The sequence below is a fragment of the Cetorhinus maximus genome, chromosome 23 (genome assembly GCF_964194155.1).
Source record: "Cetorhinus maximus chromosome 23, sCetMax3.hap1.1, whole genome shotgun sequence".
NCBI lineage: Eukaryota > Metazoa > Chordata > Chondrichthyes > Lamniformes > Cetorhinidae > Cetorhinus > Cetorhinus maximus.
This window is the reverse complement of record NC_135901.1, coordinates 17,222,050-17,244,831: the sequence shown is the minus strand read 5'-3', so window position 1 is coordinate 17,244,831 and position 22,782 is coordinate 17,222,050. Positions and strand designations below refer to the sequence as shown.

The 22,782-nt window shown below is 44.7% G+C and overlaps 2 protein-coding genes and 1 pseudogene across 2 annotated transcripts in view; 1 reads left to right on the top strand and 2 right to left on the bottom strand.

Moving 5' to 3' along the window:
- LOC144696999 (uncharacterized) overlaps nt 1–22,782 on the bottom strand; it is a 608,705-nt gene that overhangs the window by 112,442 nt on the left and 473,481 nt on the right. The window lies entirely within an intron of this gene.
- Nucleotides 1–22,782, top strand: part of LOC144697096 (uncharacterized) — a 470,203-nt gene that overhangs the window by 270,429 nt on the left and 176,992 nt on the right. The gene's annotated exons all lie outside the window — the stretch shown is intronic.
- Nucleotides 10,055–22,760, bottom strand: LOC144697855 (uncharacterized; annotated as a pseudogene).

Below are 22,782 nucleotides of genomic sequence, written 5' to 3'. Positions count from 1 at the left end.
CAGACAGAGCAAAACTATTAGCTCACTGGACCCTCACTCACCGAGCAGTGAATCTGGAAGGGAACGGGTCTCTACTCAGTTACCAACAGTCCAAGTCGGCTTCCAGCTTACTGGCCACAGATTTTAAACTCCCATCATGCTGAGGATGTTGTAAAAACATATATTTATGCAACATAATTTAAAGATGTTTTAACACTCTTGTTCCTGTTAAGATTATGCTAAGATTGATTTCCCATAATCCGAATCTAAACTGGTGATTGAATCCTCCCTGGGTTGTTCAAGGTTGTGTCCCTGAATTTTATGAGACACATGGTTGATTGTTTGCATTCGTTCACCTGATATCACCTTGCATCTCACAGAAAACACGTTTATACACAGAACATTGAAAATATTCACCAAACTTTTCACCATCAAGGTCAGACTCGATCATTTGCACTGGTGAAATTCGGAAAAATAGTAAAAATACACACAGCTGACAAAAATGGACAGACACAAACACGCGTACGCACACACATAGGCACAGACACACAGACACAAACACACACAGGTACAGGCAGACACATTTACACCCACACATGCGCAGCCACACAAACACAGGCAGACACACATAGACAAATACAGACACACGTGCACACACATGCACACACGCGCGCACAATCACAAACACTTGGGTGCAGATGCACAAACATACACAGACACACACGTACACGCAATCACACACATAAACAAATACACACGCACACAATCACACACATACAGAAATACACACACAGACACACTCGCTCACACACATATCCACAATCACACACACAAACAGATAAAACCAGACAAGCAGACTCATACAAGGACACAAAGCACAAATGTAACGATTAGCATATGCATTATCACACATTCACAATGACATAAATACAGACATAAAGATACACACTATCGTACACATTAAAACAAATGCATGGACACACATTAACACATGCACACATATGAGCAGACGACACCCAGGCACAAAAACACAGAGGAACAGACTAACACATTCACAGACACACATGTAGACACAAACATGAATATACTCATACACACTAGAAAACAAAAAACATACGTCAGTACCAATGAAAACATAAACACACATTGATACATAGTTCTAAATATCGATCAACACACAAATGCACATATTAAAAACTCTCTCTCTCTCGCTGTGTCACACACACACACACACACACACACATACACACACAGACGCTGTGACGCAGACATTAATATGCTGACATACACGTGGAACACAAAAAGAAACATTAACACTCATATTAGCAGGCACACATTAAACAGGTAAACACAGATAGTAATAAGTAAATATAGAAATCAAAACATAAACACACACAATAACACACTCATACATCCACATTGGCAGAAAAACAAAATATACGTAAAGAAGCAGACACAAAAATACACAAATCAGCACACATTGGCACATGAACACACACATTAACACACATGTACACCTATGGACACTCAAACAAACTAATGCAAAGCGCGACATACTCATGCAGACACACACAAAAGCTAAAGCACAACACAAACGCCAGGCGATTGAAGAAAGTATAATTCAAATGCACTTTTTAACGGGCATATCCTCCGGCAATTGTCTCTATTACCCGATAAACACACTGAAAAAATGCTCTTACTGAGAAACTGATTTAAGTTAATGACGCACCAAACATTCCCATCACAAATAAACAAACAAGATGGGAACTCACATCCGAGCTTTTAAAAAGCAACGTTCACAGTTTCCAAATAAGTAGCTCAGTGAATCTCTCCCGATACCCATCATAATATTCTCCAATAATAGATCGTACGAACTGTTCGAAAATGAATTGATACTGGAGAAAAGTTGCCATATTTTCCGACACGGACTGTACAAAGATTGTAAAGGAAGAACAGCTGTGGAGATAGTTACAGAAATGGGTTACTGAGTGTCACGAACTTAATAGTAGATATACATTGAACATTGAATACACTAATAACTTAGGAAAGAGTAAAGGAAATGTTTAAAAAATGATATCCTAGATTAATAAACAATCTAATAATATCTCCTCGGATATATCCCTGTAGATTCCACAGACCGCATCTGGACTGAAGACTCTGAGGATGATAACGGCAATATCTGGACAACCGCTTCTACATTCATCATCCTGTTCTTCCTGAGCATTTTCTACAGCGCTGCCGTCACTCTGGCGAAGGTGAGAAGATTCAATCCACTCACACTTCAAACTGACAGAAGCGGTTTGAAAAATCTCTCAATGTTTCATTAATTAAAACTCTAACATAATTGTCCTAGATCATAAAGATCTGCTTCATTATTTCATCCTCTTTTACAGATCAAGTGACCAGTTGAATTTTGGACACCGTAGATTTTCCTCAGCTCTTTACTGAGATCTCTGTACTCCGAATTTAAAATATGTCCTCTCGGTGATTCTAAAACTGAAATACCTTCAGCTTATGTTTCCGAATTTGTAACTGAGACAATGATAGACGATATTTCCATTTCTCTGTTTCAAATGTGCGAGATAATTATGATTGCATTGCAATAGCAGCTTATAATTTCCCAGTCGTTTGAATTCCCTGTGTAAATAAGTAACTTTTTTCATTCCTCGTCCACAATTACTCCCTTCCCTTTATATTGAGCTCCTGTTTTCTCTTTCTGGTGTCTGTTACAGTTGTACACACAGGTGGCAGCTCAGAGCAAATGTGCTCTGTTCTCAATGTGACTCTCAGTCATTATATTCACTTCAGTTAACTTTAAAATAAACTTCCCTGTAAAATGTTCTCTGAAATTGTTAATAAATCATGAATGTGAAACGAACTGACTTTGCTGAACTCCTTTCTCTCAGGCCCATCGACACCGCTCCATTTTCCCTATTACACTGTTTTCCCCCCTTTCCCAGGCAGGTATTTTTAACCAGTCCTGTCTGGGATGTGAAACAAAAACTGCAAATGCTGGAAAAATTCAGCAGGTCTCACAGCATCTGTGGAGTCAAAAAACAGGGTTAACGTTTCGAGTCCTTATGACTCTTCTTCAGAGCCCAAGGTCCTTCAGTGAAAGAGTCACTGCGACACCCAGCGACCCATCGGTGTTACTACACCTTTACTTCTGCCTTTTTTCTGGCAAACCCCAGAGGCAGAATGATTGCACAGCGAGGAGAACCTCGGTGATTTCACTCATACTCAGGCCTGTCACAGTCACATGTCAGGTAATAGTAAACAGCAGGTGTCTGCTTCATCAGAGGCCCATACAGGACAGTATATGGTGGACGAAAGTTTCCTTTACACTGTCCCATTAAACACTCCCAGGGTCGGTGCAGCAGGGGTTAGATAGGGAGTAAAAGTTTTTTTTTATCTCTTTACCCTTTCATGAGGTGTGGGTGTCGCTGGAAAGGCCGCCCAGAACAGCCCGGCTTCCGAGGCCATTTCAGAGGGCAGTTAAGTGTCAGTCAGGTTGCTGTCGACCTGGAATCACATGAAGACCAGGCCGGGTAAGGATGGCAGATTCGCTTCACTAAAGGACGTTAGTGCAGCAGATGGATTTTTACGACAATCGGTGATAGTTGTCATGGTCACCATTACTGAGGCTAGTTTTCAATCCCAGGTTTTAATAATTGAATTCACATTCCAGCAGCTGCCATGTTGGGATTTGAACCCATGCGCCCAGAGCATTTGCCTGGACTCTCTCCACTTTGTCCAATTAAACACTCACAAGGCAGAGACGTCACAGGCCACCTTCTCAATGCAATTAGGGATGTGCAATAAATGCTGGCCCAGAAAGCCACGCCCACATCGCATAAATGAATAAGAAAAAATACACAAATACCGCAGACTGAACCGTTGACACAAACCATGGGAGATTCCTAGAGACTAGGGCCGATCTGACACAGTCACATTATCGAGCAGTAATCCTGCAAATTATTACCACAGTTTGGGGCTTATTAGGAACACCAGGGAGCAAAAATAGTGGAAATTCCCAGGCTGCCAGGCGCAACAAACAACTGAATTCACGGAACATCACCCCAGGGATCCTCTCTCCCTGCTCCATTCCCTCTCATACCTTTCTTCTGAACTCACTGAACATCACCCCAAGGATACTCTCTCCCTTCTCCATTCATCCTGATACCATTCTCCTGAACTCACTGAAGATCATCCCAGGGATCCTCTCTCTCTGCTCCATTTCCAGGCCTGCTGTTATCCAGTAACCTCCCACACAAATAGTTTTCGAATATTTATTTTTGTAAATGGGATAACTTAGATCAAACATGTGCATAACATCCAGCCCATTAGAAATATTGGGTTCAAAACAACAAATATAAATTGTTTCTATGATTGCACATATAGAACTGGAACACACCATCGCACCGAGTGAATCCACTGTCAGTTTACATGTTGCTCAGTGAAAATTTCAATCATCCTTGACTTTTTGGCATTTGCGCACTGAGCCGGGAAGCAGTCTGGACTCAAAGAACATGTGAACATATGAACTCAGAGCAGGAGTAGGCCACTCGGCCCTTCAAGCCTTCTCCGCCATTCAATAAGATCATGGCTGATCTGATTGAAACCTGCTGCTTACCCCGATCACCTTTCACCCCCTTGTTGATCAAGAATCAATCTAGCTCTGCCTTCAAAATATTCAAAGACTCTGCTTCCACTGCCTTTTGAAGGAGAGAGTTACAAGTACTCACGACCCTCTGAGAAAAAAACTTCTCTCATCTCTGTCTTAAATGAGCGATCCCTTATTTTTAAACAGTGACCACTAGTTCTAAATTCTCCCACAAGACGAAAGATCCTCACCACATCCACCCTGTCAAGACCCCTCAGGATCTGAAAGATTTCAATCAAGTCGCCTCTTAACCTTCTAAACTCCAGCGGATGTAGGCCTAGCCTGCCACCTTTCCTCATAAGACAAGCCGCCCATTCTTGGTATTAGTTCAGTAAGCCTTCTCTGAACTGCTTCTAACGCATTTACATTTTCCTTAAATAAGGAGGCCAATACTCTACACTGTACTCCTGATATCACTGTCCTGTACAACTGAAGTATAACCTTCTTATTTCAATTCCCCCTCACAGCAAATGATAACATTCTATTAGCTTTCCTAATTACTTGTGCCTAAACAGTTCAGCATTTTTCAATTTCTGTCAGACCTTCTTAATAGCTTTGCACATCTGGAAAGTATTCTCCCATGTTCTATCTTTGTTACCCTGACGTGTCTAAATCTCTTCACAGCCGAGATACTCCTCCCCACAGTTTACATTTCCACCGCTTCCATCAGCTAATCTTTATCCACAGGCACCAGCAGGGATCGAACTCACAGCATCTGGTTTGATAAGTCCACTATTTTAACCACGGGTTACGCCAACCGCGCCAGAAAGGTTAAGGTCCTCTTCCAACTCTTAAACCTACTGGTATTCTCTGTGCCATTTACTATGAAGATGCATAACGAAAGTGAGTAAAGTTTATGATGGTAAAAATGCATTCATCTCCCTCAGGGAACTGAATCATATTGACACACGCAGAGGAACACACGCAGACATAGACACCGATAGTGACAGCGGCCTAAGGAGAGACAAACATCCAGAAATCAAGGATGTCACCAAATTGGCTCCGTTTTTGTTCCATTTCCAACTGCAAATTTGGTGAATGCCGACAGATGAACGGAAATGAAAAATACAGGGAAGCGTTTGAAAGGTTTTTTTAGTCCATTTAATGGATAATCATTTACTGTAACTCATTCTTAAAACCAGAACTGTGAGAAATGTAAACTAATAAATGTAGATTGCAGGTTCAAAATGTTGGATTTTCACCTGTACCAGGAAACTCTAAAGGGTTTCAAACCCATTACATAAGCAAGTCAGTTCCGTACATCGTCGCCATGTACCTTTTAATGTTCTGTACATAAAAGGACAGAGTGGTTACAGAAGGGAATGAAGAAATGCAGCCCCATCTATTCCTCGCTGTCCTACAATTTCTGCTGCCTCTCCTCGATCTTTCCGCCAGAATGGAGCACTGCACACGGAGCGCACACAGTGGGGACATGATTGAGGTGCATAAAATTATGAGGGGCATAATAGGGCACACAGGAACGAACTTTTCCCCTTGATGGACGGATTTTAAGGTAAAGGGTAGGAAGTTTAGAGGGGATGCGAGGAAGAATTTTCTCACCCAGAGGGTGGTGGGAATCTGGAACTCACTGCCTGAAAGGGTGGTAGAGGCAGAAACCCTCATAACATTTAAGAAGTATTTGGATGTGCACTTGCGATGCCATGGTATACAAGGCTATGGGCCTAGTGCTGGAAAATGGGATTAGAATAGTTAGGTATTTGTTTGACCGGCGCAGACTCGATGGGCCGAATGGCCTTTCTCTGTGCTGCAGCCCTCTCCAACTCAATGACTGAAGGGTGTGGCAAAATTGATTCGAAATACGGACAGTCTGAAACTCTGGCAGCGATGGGATTTCAAGCCACGCCTCCATAGAGTCTGAAACTTAAATCCAGCGCCTTAGACCGCTCGGCCACTGCGACGTCTAAAATTGTCATTGCCTTGACTGGAAATTTCAAACGCCATCCACTTTGTAACGCTCAGTAACTGAACGGCCTCCAATGTAAAAACATACGGAAAGAAACAATCTCTTCTTGCATCTTCCCAACCTGCTTTTTCTCCCTGAACCTTTTTATTATGAAGCTACACAACTAATGTGAATGAAGTTTGCGATGGTAAAATGCGTCCACCCCCTCGTGGAACTGAACCGAATTGATATATTCCAGATCCGAACCATTGGCTGTGCAACATAGAAGCCCCTTTAAAATTGTAACCTTAATTTTCTGTTTCCTCTCCTCTCCGACGAAAATGAATCACTTCACACTTCCAGACATGAAATTTCAGCTGCCACTTGTCCGTCGAAATGGATTTGTTGAAGAACCCGAAAGGAGAACCGACTCAAACTTGACAATCAGACACATAGACACAAGAACAAAGAAGAAAAGTACAGCACAGGAACAGGCCCTTCGGCCCTCCAAGCCTGCGCCAATCATATTGCCTGTCAAACTAAGACATTTTGCACTTCCAGGGTCCATATCCCTCTATTCCCATCCTATTCATGTATTTGTCAAGTTGCCTCTTAAACACCACTATCGTACCTGCTTCCACCACCTCCTCTGGCAGCGAATTCCAGACACTCACTACCCTCTGCGTAAAAAACTTGCCCCGCACATCTCCTCTAAAGTTTTCTCCTCTCACCTTAAATCTATGCCCCTAGTAATTGACTCTTCCACCCTGGGGAAAAAGCTTCTGACTATCTACTCTGTCCATGCCACTCATAATTTTGTAAACTTCTATCAAGTCATCCCTCAATCTCCGTCACTCTAGTGAGAACAATCCGAGTTTCTCCAACCTCTGCTCATAGGTAATAACCTCCAGACCAGGCAGCATCCTGGTAAACCTCCAAGTGTGGCCCAACCAAGGTTCTACACAGCTGCAGCATGACTTCCCAGCTTTTATACTCAATACCCCTGCTGATGAAGGAAAGCATGCCATGTGCCTTCCTAACTACCTTATCCACCTGCGTTGCCACTTTCAGTGACCTGTGGACCTGTACACCAAGATCACTCTGCCCGTCAATGCACTTAAGGGTTCTGCCATTTACTGTATAATTCCTATCTGTATTAGACCTACCAAAATGCATTACCTCGCATTTGTCCGGATTAAACTCCATCTGCCAAGTCTCCAACCGATCTATATCCCATTGTATCCTTTGACAATCCTCTTCACTATCTGCAACTCCTCCAACCTTAGTGTCGTCTGCAAACTTACTAATTAGCCCAGTTACATTTTCCTCCAAATCATTTACGCATGCTACAAACAGCAAAGGTCCCAGCACTGATCACTGCAGAACTCCACTAGTCACAGCTCTCCATTCAGAAAAGCATCCTTCCACTGCTACCCTCGAGTGTGTGCGCGCAAACACTCACACACACCATTTTGTGTTGAGCTGGTTTCAGTTGTGCCTGTTAACCAGAAGATAGATTTTTAATTGGATACCATTAGGATCCTGCAGCAGTCAATTCGACTGAGGAGACAGTTCTAGATTCTGTCTGACACCATCAGTGGGTCAGGTGGAAGCTAAATAGAAAATCCTGCAGGGAAAATAATCCTTAACATTAAAAATCTATCTGAGCAATTGTCTCAGTGCTACACCAGTGTGAATTAGTAAACTTTTAACACAACAGGGTTTGTCACTAAGTAGTGTGCAGTGCAGTACAGTGCACTAATGCTCACCTTTAGTCTTGCCCCTCAATCCCAGTTAATCTGGGAGATTGTTACAAGATTCACCCCATCCTTTCGACACAAATATTACCCACATAACACTGGAGTCATTAGAAATTGATGTGTGCTTCCCACACACTGTCCTTTTAAATATACTTCACTCCTACCAGCCTTTAATGATCAAAAACATAACAGGGTTAATAGCTGCTGATAGCTGTCAATGAGATTAAATTAATGCTTGAAATGATTAAATCTTCACATGCAAAATATATTTTGTTTTATTCTTTGATGGGATGTTGGTGTCACTGGAAAGGCCAACATTTGTTGCCCAACCTTAACTGCCCTTGAATAGAGTGGCTTCCTCAGTAATTTCAGAGGGCAGTTAAGGGTTAATCACATTGCTGTGGGTCTGGCCTCACATGTAGGCCAGACCAGGTGAGGATAGCAGATTTCCCTCCATAAAGGACATTAGTGAAGCAGATGGGTTTTTACAACAATCAATGATAGTTTCATGGACACCATCACTGAGACCAGATTTCAATTGCAGATTTTGAATATCATCATGAGGTTAGAAGCCTGGTCAATATGCTCAGGTTCTGAAGGTGAAATCCACAATCTAGAGATCCTGAAATCAGTGTTGTCACTGTAACCAAGCTGCTACTGAAATGTTTAAGGAGCTAAGGTGACATTTTGCATCTACAGTTTGACCATAACATTGGTTAATACCGTTACTGTTAAACTTCCAGATAAAATCACAAACAGCAACTTCAAGCAGAAGGAGCAGAATAAACGAACTGGAGAGAAACACGAGAGCCCACAGGCGAGTACCACATAGAGCAGGTTCACACACCCGGGGACAGGGTGGGTTGCCGCGTCTGGGGGTGGGGCGGGTTCACACACCCAAGGCTCACCGGGAATGATCAGAATAAGGAAACCGTCCAGAAAACTACCAACAGGAATCTTCAGCTGAACACATCACTCATTCTTAAAGGGACCAAAGGGGTCCTGACACTGTGAAGTTAAAGGGGCAGAAACAGCTTCAGCCTTCTCTCTGTTACCTTTCTGATAGTTAAAGGCTGGTAGGAGTGAGGTATATTTAAAAGGACAGTGTGTGGGAAGCACACATCAATAAAACTGGGAATTCTTGGACATACGCTGCAGGTCGTTCTTTTTCTGGGAATCAACCTGTTGTATTATTGTCCCAGCAGTTAACAGTCTCCTGTGAACTCCTCCAGCTTCTAGTTTAATGCAGATTTTAACCCAATAAATTTCAGCATGTTTCGATTCAGCGACTCGGGACTGACACACAAACACGTTGAACCATTTTAGACTTATTAAGAACCATTTTCCGTCTGGAAACTTAAACCTGCTGTTTCACTTTCAGTCAGGAACAGATCACAATTTTACACCAACCTTTCATTTGGCAGCACGTTTCCAGCATTCACCGTTGTTCTTCCTGACTCTAAACCCAGTTGTAAAAGAGCCTTCTGTTCTGTGTCTAGGAGCTCTGAACCATGGAAGAGAGCAGCTGAGACACATTTCTTACACACCTCAGGATTCACCCACATGGGGATTGTGCAGTCAGTGAAGAAAGATGAGAAAAACCAAAGTGTTGTTTGGGGGTCCCTCACTGTGAACCTAATGGACTGTGTCCAGGCTGAAGTTTTGTTCCTACTGTAAGATCCTCCCCCAGATTGTCCTTTCTGACTCCAGTCAGGCGATGTTAAACACTCAAGTGGGGAAAAACAAAAATCTACAAACAAAGCTGATTTATGTCACATTTATTCAGAATATTGAACCTCATCAACAGGTCAGGACAGTCAGAATGAACATGGTTCAGTCCTGGTATGATTAACAGCATCAACAGGAGTAGAATCCAAACCTTGCAGTCGCTTGTGAACCCACTGGTGTGTTCGCAGGTGTGATGACTGAGTGAATGCCTTTCCGCAGGCATTACAGGCGAACGGCCTCTCCCCACTGTGAACTCGCTGGTGTTACAGCAGATAGGATGAATGAGAAAATCTCTTCCCACACACAGAGCAGGTAAATGGCCTCTCCCCACTGTGAATGCTCTGGTGTGTCAGCAGGTTGGATAACTGAGTGAATCCCTTCCCACACACAGAGCAGGTGAACGGCCTCTCTCCAGTGTGTATTCGTTGGTGATTCAATAGGTTGGATGACCGAGTGAATCCCTTCCCACACACGGAGCAAGTGAATGGTCTCTCCTCAGTGTGAACCTGTTGGTGTGTCAGAAGGTTAGATGAACGGGTGAATCCCTTCCCACAGTCAGAGCAGGTGAACGGTCTATCCCCCGTGTGAAGTTGCTGGTGTATCAGAAGGTTGGATGAATTAATGAATCCCTTCCCACAGTCAGAGCAGGTGAACGGCCTCTCCCCAGTGTGAATTCGCTGGTGATTCAGTAGGGCAGACGGACGGCTGAATCCCTTCCCACAGTTGGTACAGGTGAATGGCCTCTCTCCAGTGTGAGTATATTGATGTGTTAGCAGATCCTTTTTGCTTTTAAAGCTCTTGTCACAGTCAGAACAATTAAAAAATTTGTTATCAGAGTGAACAAGTTGATGTGTTAGAAGGTGGGATGACTGAATGAATCCCTTCCCACACACGGAGCAGGTGAACGGCCTCTCCCCAGTGTGAATACGTTGATGTATCAGCAGATCTTTTCTGCATTTAAAACTCTTCTCACAGTTAGAACATGTAAACGGTCTCTTCTCAGTGTGAACAAGTTGGTGTGTCACAATGTGGGATGACCGAGTGAAGTCCTTCCCACACACAGGGCAGGTGAATGGCCTCTCCTCAGTGTGAACTCGCTGGTGTGTCCGAAGGTTGTACAAATGGGTGAATCCCTTCCCACAGATAGAGCAGGTGAACGGTCTCTCCCCAGTATGACTGCGCCGATGAACTTCCAGTTGGGATGGGAAACTGAATCCCTTCCCACAGTCCATACATTTCCATGGTTTCTCCATGGTGTGGGGGTCCTTGTCTCTCTCCAGGTTGGACGCTTAGTTGAAGCCTTGTCCACACACAACACGTGAACAGTTTCTCCCCACTGTGAATGGTGCGATATTTTTGCAGACTGTGTAACTGCTTAAAGTTTTTTCCAAAGTCAATTCACTGGAACACTCTTACTCGGGTGTGTGTGTGTTGAGGCTTTTCCAGTCACACCGATGTTTGAAATCCTTTCCCAAAGACAGAATAGACAAACATTTCTCCTTCCACATTCAAAAGTTGATGATACTCAGGTCCTGATGAATTCAGTGCCTCTGACAGATCTTGATGTGATGTTTGCTTTGCGTTTTCTGTCTGCCAGTCACCTCCGTTTAATACCCTGTAAAACGAGTTTACAAAAGTCATCACTATAAATCCAGGACTGAAATTCAGAACAGAGTTTCTATGGAACATTTATTCCTCTCTTGTTCCCCCAAAGCTGTAAATCCCCGTCCCACACACTCTCCCTCCTCCCTGGGCTGAAATCCAAACCCATCTCACCATCTCCACCATTTCTTTCCTCCACTCCCAGTTTTCTCCCTCCCTCTCCTCTGCCTGGGTTCAGTTCTCCAGCTCCTGTGTCTCTGATTCAGGGTCTCAGGCGGGACCCCAGCTGCCGTCGGGCGGGACACAGGAGGGGGGACCCTCCCGGGTGGGTCTTACCCGGACCCTGAGTCCGTCCCCCCAGTTTCTGAGCCCCCGGGCGGCCCGCGGTCTCCCCGCAGTTTCTGAATCTCCCGCTCCGGAGCCTCTTCCCCTGAAGCCGGCGCTGTCACCGGGAAGAAGCCCCGGAGCTGCAAACACGGGTCATGGAGGCTGTGATCCGGGATTGCGGCCTACACCGGGTGTTTCTGGATCCTCCCCACCCCGGCTCCCAGAACCGCTCCTCCCTCCGCCTCAGCGAATCTCACCCGCGTCTCCCGCACTCCCAGGGCTCTGAGCAAACTGACACTGCGCATGCTCCAGGTATCATCAGCATTGCGCCTGCGCGTTGGGCTCCTGCACTGTGACTAGGGCACTTTCACACACGCAGGAGATTGTGGGTATCGGCAGTGCCATTGAAACACAAAATAGAGAACGAAAACAATTTCTGATACCCAATTGTGAACAAATAAAAAGAAAAATCACACGCAAATCCTAGTAAATGGGTGCTCTGCCATGTTCCATTTCTAGAAGTGATTTAAACATATTTCAAGCCAGCTCAAACGTGTTAAGGGCAAGTCATGTTCAACTAACTTGCTGTAAATTCTTTACAAATGCCCATTCCCTTTCCTTCTGCTGTATAATGGAAGTTCCGTGCATTGGTGTTTCTTTATCATTTGGTTCTGATCTTTATTGATTGGTCTACGGTCAAAGTTTCAATCCCATAACCACAAAGTAATCACAAAAAAAATATTTTCCACTCACAATTACCCAGCACCCCAGCAGCTGGGATTCTGCATTGCGACTGGATGAGCTCCTGCTCACAGATTCTGCCTCCGACAAAGGTTGTTCTTGTAGTGGCTGTCCCTGTGGTTGATTTTTTGCGGGTTTTTCTGGGATAAAATTGCCCGTTGCCCCCGTACAGTTGGAACCCTGGTTCTGAAATACTGTCCGTATGATTTTAAGGCTTCCTGGAATAATGCACCGATGGAAATCTGCAATAATCCATGGTCCCATCTGAGTTGCAGATTTTAATGTGATTGTCCAATCTAGAAAAAATATCATTTCACCCCTTTAAACCTGATTCAGCTGATCCCCTCCACACATACTGCAAAAGATTATCTTTGAGATCAGCTGTTCCTTTATAGTCTGTAAGAAATACAAAAAATTCTGGAAAAATTCAGCAGGTCTGACAGCATCTGTGGAAAGAAACACAGAGTTAATGTTTCGAGTCCGTATGACTCTTCTTCAGAGTCTGTGTTATTCTGAATTATGACATTCTCCTGAACCTGTCTTAACCCTTCTGCCAGTTCACTTATTGGAAACAGGGACTCTCCTTGTTTTAATGTTAACACTCCATGTCTCCCCAGTTATTCATTTAAGTCAGCCCATGAATTGTTTGAGCATTGTTTCATCATGTTCCCACATTTCATTAACAAATGTTGAAACGTATGCTTCACACCCACAGGGTTTCATCTGTTTAAAGCCACAAACAGAAAGGTCCAGTTTTCTCCTGGAGGTTGAGACAAATCAGCTTTCAAAATGATGCAGGGTTTCAGCCAATGAGGGACATCCGGATTCAGCCCCGCCCCTCATTCACTCCGATTGGTTGGAGGATCACACGCTCACGATCGGACCTCCAGCTCCGTCCCCTCTTCCTAATGGTCCGGAGTTTCCGTCAATCCACCGGGCACGGTGATCTGGAGCATGCGCAGTGTGTGTAATGGCGGTGGATGGAGGCTTGTTTGTCGGATCCACAGGAGGTAAGATAAAGAGCGGAGTGGAGGGAAAAATAGAGCCGGTGGGTGGACGGGGAGAGTTCGTAAGCACTCGATGCGGCTCTGAACCCAAAATAAGAAACTATCTGTGGAGCGAAGGCTGCGGGATCGCGTCTCCAGCAAAAGGCCCAGGTTAACGACCGCCATCTTGAGCGGGATTAACGTGCAGCAGGGCGCATGCGTGGTCATCCCTGTCAGCAGGAGGAGAGAATGTTGTGCATTTCTATCCTGGACTGACGGGGATGGGTTTTGGAAACTCCTTTTACAGGGGATTGGAAGGGGAGGATTTACACACAGCAAACTCCAAGCAAAGATCACATTAAGATCTGACTCGAGTCACTCGATTCATCAGGACCTGGATATTATCGGTCTTTGAGTTTAAGCATTGAGTTCCAGGTCATTAACACTCAATGTGTGAAATTTCTCCCTCACATTCCCCCTGTAGATCTTACCCTAAATCTTAAATCTGTGTCTGTGATACTTTTATGATTAGCTAATACCTTATGTTTTTTTCATTCATTCATAGGATGTGGGCTTTGTTGGATGGGCCAGCATTTATTGCCCATCCCTAGTTTCCTTTGAGGAGGTGGTGGTGAGCTGGCCCTTCTAGGTGGTGGAGGTTCAGGGTTTTGAGTTTCTGTCAAAATTCTGGTTGAGTTGTAATCCCTCTTTTTCAACCGTTCCCTCTCCCACCCCAACCCTTCTCTCTCTTCCTGTCTTCTCCCATCTAGGCCTGTGCCTTGTGTAGGCCCAGACTGGGTGGCAGATTCCCTTCCCTGAAGGACATGTGAACCAGTTGGGTTTTTATGACAATCCAGCAGTTTTCATGGTCACTTTTCCCTGGTGCCGGCCCCACAAATTACCAGATTCATTCAGCTCAATTTCACAACCTGTTTTTGTGGGTTCACTCTCACTCCCTTTTCTCTGTTTTAAATCAATTTCACAGGGTATTAGAAGGGGAGGATTTGCAGTTGGGAAACTGAAACCAAACATCACATCAGGATCTGACAGAGTTGCCCAGTTTATCGTCACCCAGATATCATCGGAAGTTGAACATGGAAGGAAAAAGCACCGTTCACAGTGGGGAGAAACCGTACACGTGTTCTGTGTGTGGACGAGGCTTCAACCGATCATCTAATCTGTTGAAACATAAATGCAGTCACAACAGGGAGAAACTGTGGAAATGTGGGGACTGTGGGAAGGGATTTAATTACCCATCAGAGCTGGAAAATCATCAACGAATTCACACTGGGGAGAGGCCATTCACCTGCCCTGAGTGTAGGAAGGGATTTACTTGTTCGTCCAGCCTTCTGAAACATCGGCGAGTTCACACTGGGGAGAGGCCGTTCACCTGCTCCGAGTGTGGGAAGGGATTTGCTCGCTCATCCACCCTGCTGACACACCAGCGAGTTCACACTGATGAGAGACCTTTCAAATGCCCAGACTGCGGGAAGTGCTTTAAAAGTCCCCGGGAACTGACTGCCCATCAACGTGTTCACACTGATGAGAGGCCATTCAGGTGCTCGCACTGTGGGACTGGGTTCAAGACATTATTTAACCTCACTGTACACCAGCGAATTCACACTGGGGAGAGCCCATTCACCTGCTCCAAGTGTGGGAAGGGATTTGCTAACGCATCCACCCTGCAGAATCACCAGAGTGTTCACACTGACGAGAGACTTTTCAAATGTCCAGACTGTGGGAAGTGCTTTAAAAGTTCCGGGGACCTGATGATCCATCAACGTGTTCACACCGATGAGAGACCGTTCAGGTGCTCTCACTGTGGGACTGGGTTCAGACAATCATCTCAACTCATTGTACACCAGCGAATTCACAATGGGGAGAGACCATTCACCTGCTCAGAGTGTGGGATGGGATTCACGCGCTTATCCATCCTGTTGACACACCAGCGCACGCACACAGGGGAGAGGCCATTCACCTGCTCTGAGTGTGGGAAGGGATTCACAACCACATCCTCCCTGCTGAGACACCGGCGAGTTCACACTGGGGAGAGGCCATTCAGCTGCCCCGAGTGTGGGAGGGGATTCACAACCACATCCTCCCTGCTGAGACACCAGCGAGTTCACACTGGGGAGAGGCCATTCAGCTGCCCCGAGTGTGGGAGGGGATTCATAACCTCATCCAAACTGCTGAAACATCAGCAAGTTCACAAGTGATTGGGTTTTTCTGTTCATCACATCCAGGACTGAACTGTGTCCATTTGGTCTGTTTCTGCTGATGTTAATAAACTCCAGTCCAATTAATATTCTGGATAAAGTCAAATAAATCAGCTTTGTGTTAAACTTGCACTGTGTTGAGTCTTTTTAATATCTCTAACACAAATTAGTTCCTTTTGAAATGCTCTCCCTCTCTTCTGTCTCCTTCATCCACACCTCGAACAACAAGTGTGAGGAGCTCATGGAGCTTCTTTGTCACTAAGATTGAGACAATCCAATCAGCTGCTTCCCTCCTTCCACTGGCCCACCGGGTCAAACTCTTTCTAAAGCTCCCCCCTGCCCCTTGCCCTGAACCTGTGTTTTTCTCCAGTTTCGCCCCTCTCTCCCCTCTTGCCCTCTCAGAGCTCATCTTGTCAATGAGACCTGCCTTCTGCTGCCTTGACACTATTCTCACGAAACTGCTGACCATCCATTTTCTCCATGTTAGCTGATAATGTTAATGGTTCTTTCTCTTATCTGTCCCTCTTGCCTTAAAATCCACCACCATCACCCTCCTGAGAAGAAACAAACCTTTATCCCACCATCTTTACAACCTACCACCCCATCTCCAAACTCCCTTTTCTCTACAAAGTCCTTGAACTTGGTGTCCCCCAAGGATCTATCCTTGGCCCCTGCTATTTCTCATCTACCCGCTGCCACTAGGCAACATCATCCAAAAGCACGTGTTAGTTTTCACATGTACACTGACAACGCCCAGCTCTACCTCACCACCATCCCTCTCCATTCCTCCACTGTTACTAAATTATCAAACTACTTATCCGACACCAAGTACTGTATGAGCAGAAATTTTCTCCAATCAAAATTTGGGAAGACCAAAGCTATTGTCTTCAGTCACCACTTTGAATTGTCAAGGAACTATCAGATTTTTTTCTGATATTATTGTGGGATTTTGTAAAGCAAGCTTATGGTTCAGTGTGTGTGGCTAATTTAATTAACTAAAGACAATTAGACTGCAAGTTTTAAATTATCAAAGGAGTGAGGTGTAAAAGAAGCATTTGAAATGGGGATGAGTGAGCTGGAATGAGGTCTCAGTGGATAAGGTGTGAAGGTAATTTACATGTTTAGATAAAGAAGGAGTTGTTTGATTTTCAAAGGGATGGTGTAATGTCTACAACTGACAAGATAAGTCAGGCAAAGTGATTGCATTTGTTTTTCCCAAAAGCGCTGGCCATAATAACAACATGAAAGATTTTTGTATTCTGGGAAAAGTAACTTCGAAAGACAAAGAAAACAATGGGATTTACAAATCAAAAGGTATAAAATATATTTAAAGAAGGATTGAAGGTTGTGTGGGGTATGGCCATGTGAGATCTTGAAAGGTGCAACGTGTGAAACAGACTTGTGGGGGTGGGGGGTGGGGGGGTGGGGGAAGCCTCTAGCTACCCTCCAGACGTTTGCTGTTCCAGTAACCAAGGTTGTGTTAAAGGCCTTTGGAATTTCACTGTCGAGTGGGTGCTTGTGGTAATAGTATTAAATGTCTTTATAAATTGGGAATCTATTTGGGCTGTTGCCTTAAAGGAAGTGTGTAGTTGGTAGTCTGGTTAAGTATGAATTTTGCGAAATGCTATTAGATTAAGTAACTGTGTAACCGTGATTTTGTGTGTGTGTGTGTTTAAGTTTTTTCTTCTTTTGTTAATAAATACTTTAAATTAATCTTTAAAATCTCTGAAGGTGGCCGTGGACTCATTACTTCTGACTTCAGTGCACAAGCCTTCTTGTAATAAATGCAAATAGCAAAATCATTGTGATAGTTTGGCCAAATCTCCCTTGTGGATTTGATCAGCCTGGAAAATTCTGTTCCATAACGGCCGTGTGCATCCCTCTCCCTGGGAACTGTCTGAGGCTCAACCACACTGTTCACAATCCTGGTGTCAGATTTAACCCCAAGATAAGTTTCTGACCACATATCCACACCATCACTAACACCAGATATTCAATCTCCATAATGTCGCCTGTCTCCACCCCACCCCAGCTCATATGAGACACTTGCCTTTATTAACCGAGGCATAGAATATAAAAGCAGGGAGGTTATGTTGGAGCTGTATAAAATGCGAGTTAGGCCACAGCTGGAGTGCTGTGTGCAATTCTGGTCACCAAACTATAGGAAGGATGTGATTGCACTGGAGAGGGTGCAGAGGAGATTCACCAGGATGTTGCCTGGGCTGGAGCGTTTCAGCTATGAAGAGAGACTGGATAGGCGAGGGTTGTTTTCCTTGGAGCAGCGAAGGCTGAGGGGGGACCTGATAGGGGTGTACAAAATTATGAGGGGCATAGATCGGGTAGATAGGAAGAAACATTTTCCATTAGCGGTGGTGTCAAAAACCAGGGGGCATAAATTGAAAATAAAGGGCAGGGGGTTTAGAGGGGATTTAAGGAACCAACAAGATCCCACAAGCAATCTGATAATGAGCAGATAATCTGTATTTGTGATGTTGATTTGAGTGTGGAAGGGGATGTGTAAAGAGATGGTCATTGTATAGAGATGTGAACCAAGGAAATGGTACCTGTGTGTAATAGTGACACAGCCTTGTGCTCACACTCAGAACAATACACAGATGTCGTTGTGGTTATGGTTTGAACAGGGCCAGATGACGAATGTGGTGAACAAGTTAAATATAAATATCTCTAGTGTAGCTGCAGCTTCTTAGATCAGAGCTGGGGAGAAGAGAGCTCCGAATCCACTGCATTATCTTCCCATGGAGAGGTTGTGCAGTCAGTAGTTTAGTGGGAATAGTGTCAATGGAGCAGGAGGTGTGTCTCATGGACAAGATGAGAGGGCATGAGGGGAGGTGGGAGAGAAACTAGAGGAAGATGTGAGTTCAGAGCTCAGTATAAGGGGAACTTTAGGGGAGGTTTGGCCCAGTAGGTTAGGGGAAGAGAGGGAAACAACAGAGGCAGCTGGTTGGATTGTCTCAATTTTAGTGACAAAGAAGACCATGAGCTGCCCCTCCATGAGCATTTGTTGGGGGTGAGGATGGAGGAGACAGGGGAGAGGGAGAGCAATTCAAAAGGAGCTAACACGTTAGAGATATTAAAATGACTCAACATATTGTGTAATTTAAAACAAAGCTGATTTATTTAACTTTTATCCAGAATATTAATCCCTATAACTGGGCTGGAGTTCATTTACATCAGCAGAAATAAACTAGGAACGTAGTTCAGTTCTAAGTGTGATTAACAGCAAAATTCAAGCACTAAGTTTTTTTACTTATTCGTTCATGGGATGTGGGTGTTGCTGGTGTCACTGGCTGGGCCAGCATTTATTGCCCATCCCTAATTTCCCTTGAGAAGGTGCTGGTGAGCTGCCTTCTTGAATCACTGCAGTCCATGTGGGATAGGTACACCCACAGTGCTGTTAGGAAGGGGGTTCCAGGATTTTCTTCCAGTGACAGTGAAGGAACGGCGATATAGTTCCAAGTCAGGATGGCGTGGGGCTTGGTGGAGAACATGAAGATGGTGGCGTTCTCATGCATCTTTGTGAACTCGCTGGTGTCTCAGCAGGGTGGATGAGTGAGCAAACCCCTTCTGACATACGGTGCAGGTGAATGGCCTCTCCCCAGTGTGAACTCGCTGGTGCTCCAGCTGGTTGGATAATGTAGTGAATCCCTTTCCACACAAGGAGCAGATGAACGGCCTCTCACCAGTATGAATGCGCTGGTGTGTCAGCAGGTTGGCTAACTGAGTGAATCCCTTCCCACACTCGGAGCAGGTGAATGGCCTCTCTCCCGTGTGAACTCGCTGGTGTACAGTGAGGTCAGATAATTGCCTGAACCCAGTGTGGCACCGAGAGCACCTGAATGGCCTCTCATCAGTGTGAATACGTTGATGGCGCATCAGTTCACCAGAACTTTTATAGCACTTCCCACAGTCTGGGCATTTAAAAGGTTTCTCGTCAGAGTGAACTCGCTGGTGAGCCAACAGGTTGCATGACAGAGTGAATCCCTTCCCACACTCGGAACAGGTGAACGGCTTCTCCCCGGTGTGACTGCGCCGATGAGATTCCAGCTGAACTGGAAAATTGAATCCTTTCCCACAATCCTCACATTTACAGGGTTTCTCCTCAGTGTGACTGCGCTTGTGTCTCGACAGGTCAGATGATCGGTTGAAGCCTCGTCCACACACAGAACATGTGTACGGTTTCTCCCAACTGCGAACGGTGTTGTTTCCTTCCATGTTCAAAATCCGACAATATTCAGGTTACGATAAATTGTGCAACTCTGTTAGATCCTGATGTGATGTTGGGTTTGAATTTCCTGACTGTAAATTCTTCCCCTCTAATAGCCTGTGAAATTGATTTAAAACAGAGAAAAGGGAGTGAGTGAGAGAACCCACAAAGGCAGATTGTGAAATTGAGCTGAATGAATCTGGTAATTTGTGGGGCCGGCACTAGGGAAAAGTGACCATGAAAGCTGCTGGATTGTCGTAAAAGCCCAACTGGTTCACTAATGTCCTTCAGGGAAAGGGATCCACCATCTCATCTGGATCTGGACTCTGGCTTCTAAGGGAGAACAGGCAGACATTGAGATGTGGGAGCATTAGGGGGCAAAGGAGAGGGATTTTATACATCCACAACTCAACCTAAACTTTGACAGAAACTTCCAAACCCTCAACTTCTACCATCTGGAAGAACCAGAGAAGCAGGTGTATGTGAAAACCATCACTTCCAAGTTCCCCTCCAAGTTGAAACTGTCGTGACTTGTCTGACTCCTAGTACTGGATGAACAGAAATTTCCTCCAGTTAAATATCGTGAAGACCAAAGACATTGTCTTCAGTCCCCGCTCTAAACTATTCCATAGCCACTGACTTCATTCCTCTCCCTGGCAACTGTCCCAGGCTGGACAAGACTGGGCACAATCTCAGTGTCATGTTTCCCCCCAGCTGATCGCCTGACCACAGAACACCGCCTATTTCCACCTCAGCAATCTCACCTGCTTTTCCCCTGAGTCAGCTAATCTGCTTCTGCAACTCTCATCCATTCCACTCCCTAAATTTGAATATTCTAATTCATCCCACATTCAACCTCTCTGTAAAGCTGAGATCATCCAAAACTCTGCTTCCCTTCACTACTCTACTCACTGAGCTACTTAGGCTTCAGGTTGAGCAGTGCTTCAAATCTTAAAACTTTCATCTGTTTCCAAATCTCTCCAAAGCTTTGCCCACACCTGTTTCTGTCATCTCCTCCAGCCCCACAGCCCTCTGAGATCTCTGTGCTCATCTAATTCCGGTCTCTTAAGCAACCCCATTTTCAGTTCCTTCAGTGTTTGTGGCTGGGCCAAAGGCAAAAACTCACAATATCCCTCATGAAATCTCTCTACCTCTGTAACTTACTTTCCTCATTAAGACACTCCTTCAAACCTACCTCTTTGACCAAACTTTTGACTTTCTTCCCTGATATCGCTGTGTGTCTCGGTGTCAGATGTTGCTTTGTAAAACTCCCATAAAACACCCTGGAATGTTTGATTACATCAAAGGTGCTATATAAATGAAAGTCAATGTTACAGACTTGGACACATATCACCATTATAAATGTAAGTCAATGTTACAGACTAGGACACATATCACTGTTATAAATGTAAGTCAATGTTACAGACTGGGACATACATCACCATTATAAATGTAAGTCAATGTTACAGACTGGGACACACATCACTGTTATAAATGTAAGTCAGTGTAACAGACTTGGACACATATCACCATTGGAAATGTAAGTCAGTGTTACAGACTAGGACACATATCACCGTTGTAAATGTAAGTCAATGTTACAGACTGGGACACACATCACCGTTATAAATGTAAGTCAATGTTACAGACTAGGACACACATCACCGTTATAAATGTAAGTCAGTGTTACAGACTTGGACACACATCACCGTTATAAATGTAAGTCAATGTTACCGACTTGGACACATATCACCGTTATAAATGTAAGTCAGTGTTACAGACTTGGACACACATCACCGTTATAAATGTAAGTCAGTGTTACAGACTGGGACACACATCACCATTATAAATGTAAGGCAGTGTTACAGACTTGGACACACATCACCGTTATAAATGTAAGTCAATGTTACCGACTTGGACACACATCACCGTTATAAATGTAAGTCAGTGTTACAGACTGGGACACACATCACCGTTATAAATGTAAGTCAGTGTTACAGACTGGGACACACATCACCGTTATAAATGTAAGTCAGTGTTACAGACTGGGACACACATCACTGTTGCTTCATCACTGGATGAAGATCCTCTCAGTCTTTACCTAACAGTTTTGCGGAAGCCCCTTCACCACACGGGCTGCAGCGGTTCAAGAACAAAACCCACCATCAATTTCTGAACAGGTAACTGGGGATTGGCAATATGAGCTGCCTTGCTACTGACTCCTATAAACCCATCATAAATTAAAAGTATCTGCCTGTGTGAAATGGATTAACAGCTCCTACAGGAATCCTTCTTCCTCCCGCTCCCGGCCGCTCCCATTCAGACTCCAGGAGCCGCGCTCACTCTCTCTGAGGCTGCGCTCAGCCTGGAGCCACACTGCGCATGCTCCGCTCAGACAGGCGGCTTCCGGGGGCGGAGCCGTCCTGCGCCTGCGCGTTACTGCCCTTCTGGTGGAGATAGGGCGTATTCATTCGCGCGGAGCATTCTGGGTCTCCTTATCCGCCATCATTCAAAAAGCGTCCGGAGGGTGAGAAGTCTGTTCCAGTACTTTTGATACAATCCGTTATTTACACCGAGAGGCTCAACACTGTTGATGTTTCTGCTAGTGACAGGTCCGAGTTAGCAGCCGCCATCTTTATAGGGATAATGTGCAGC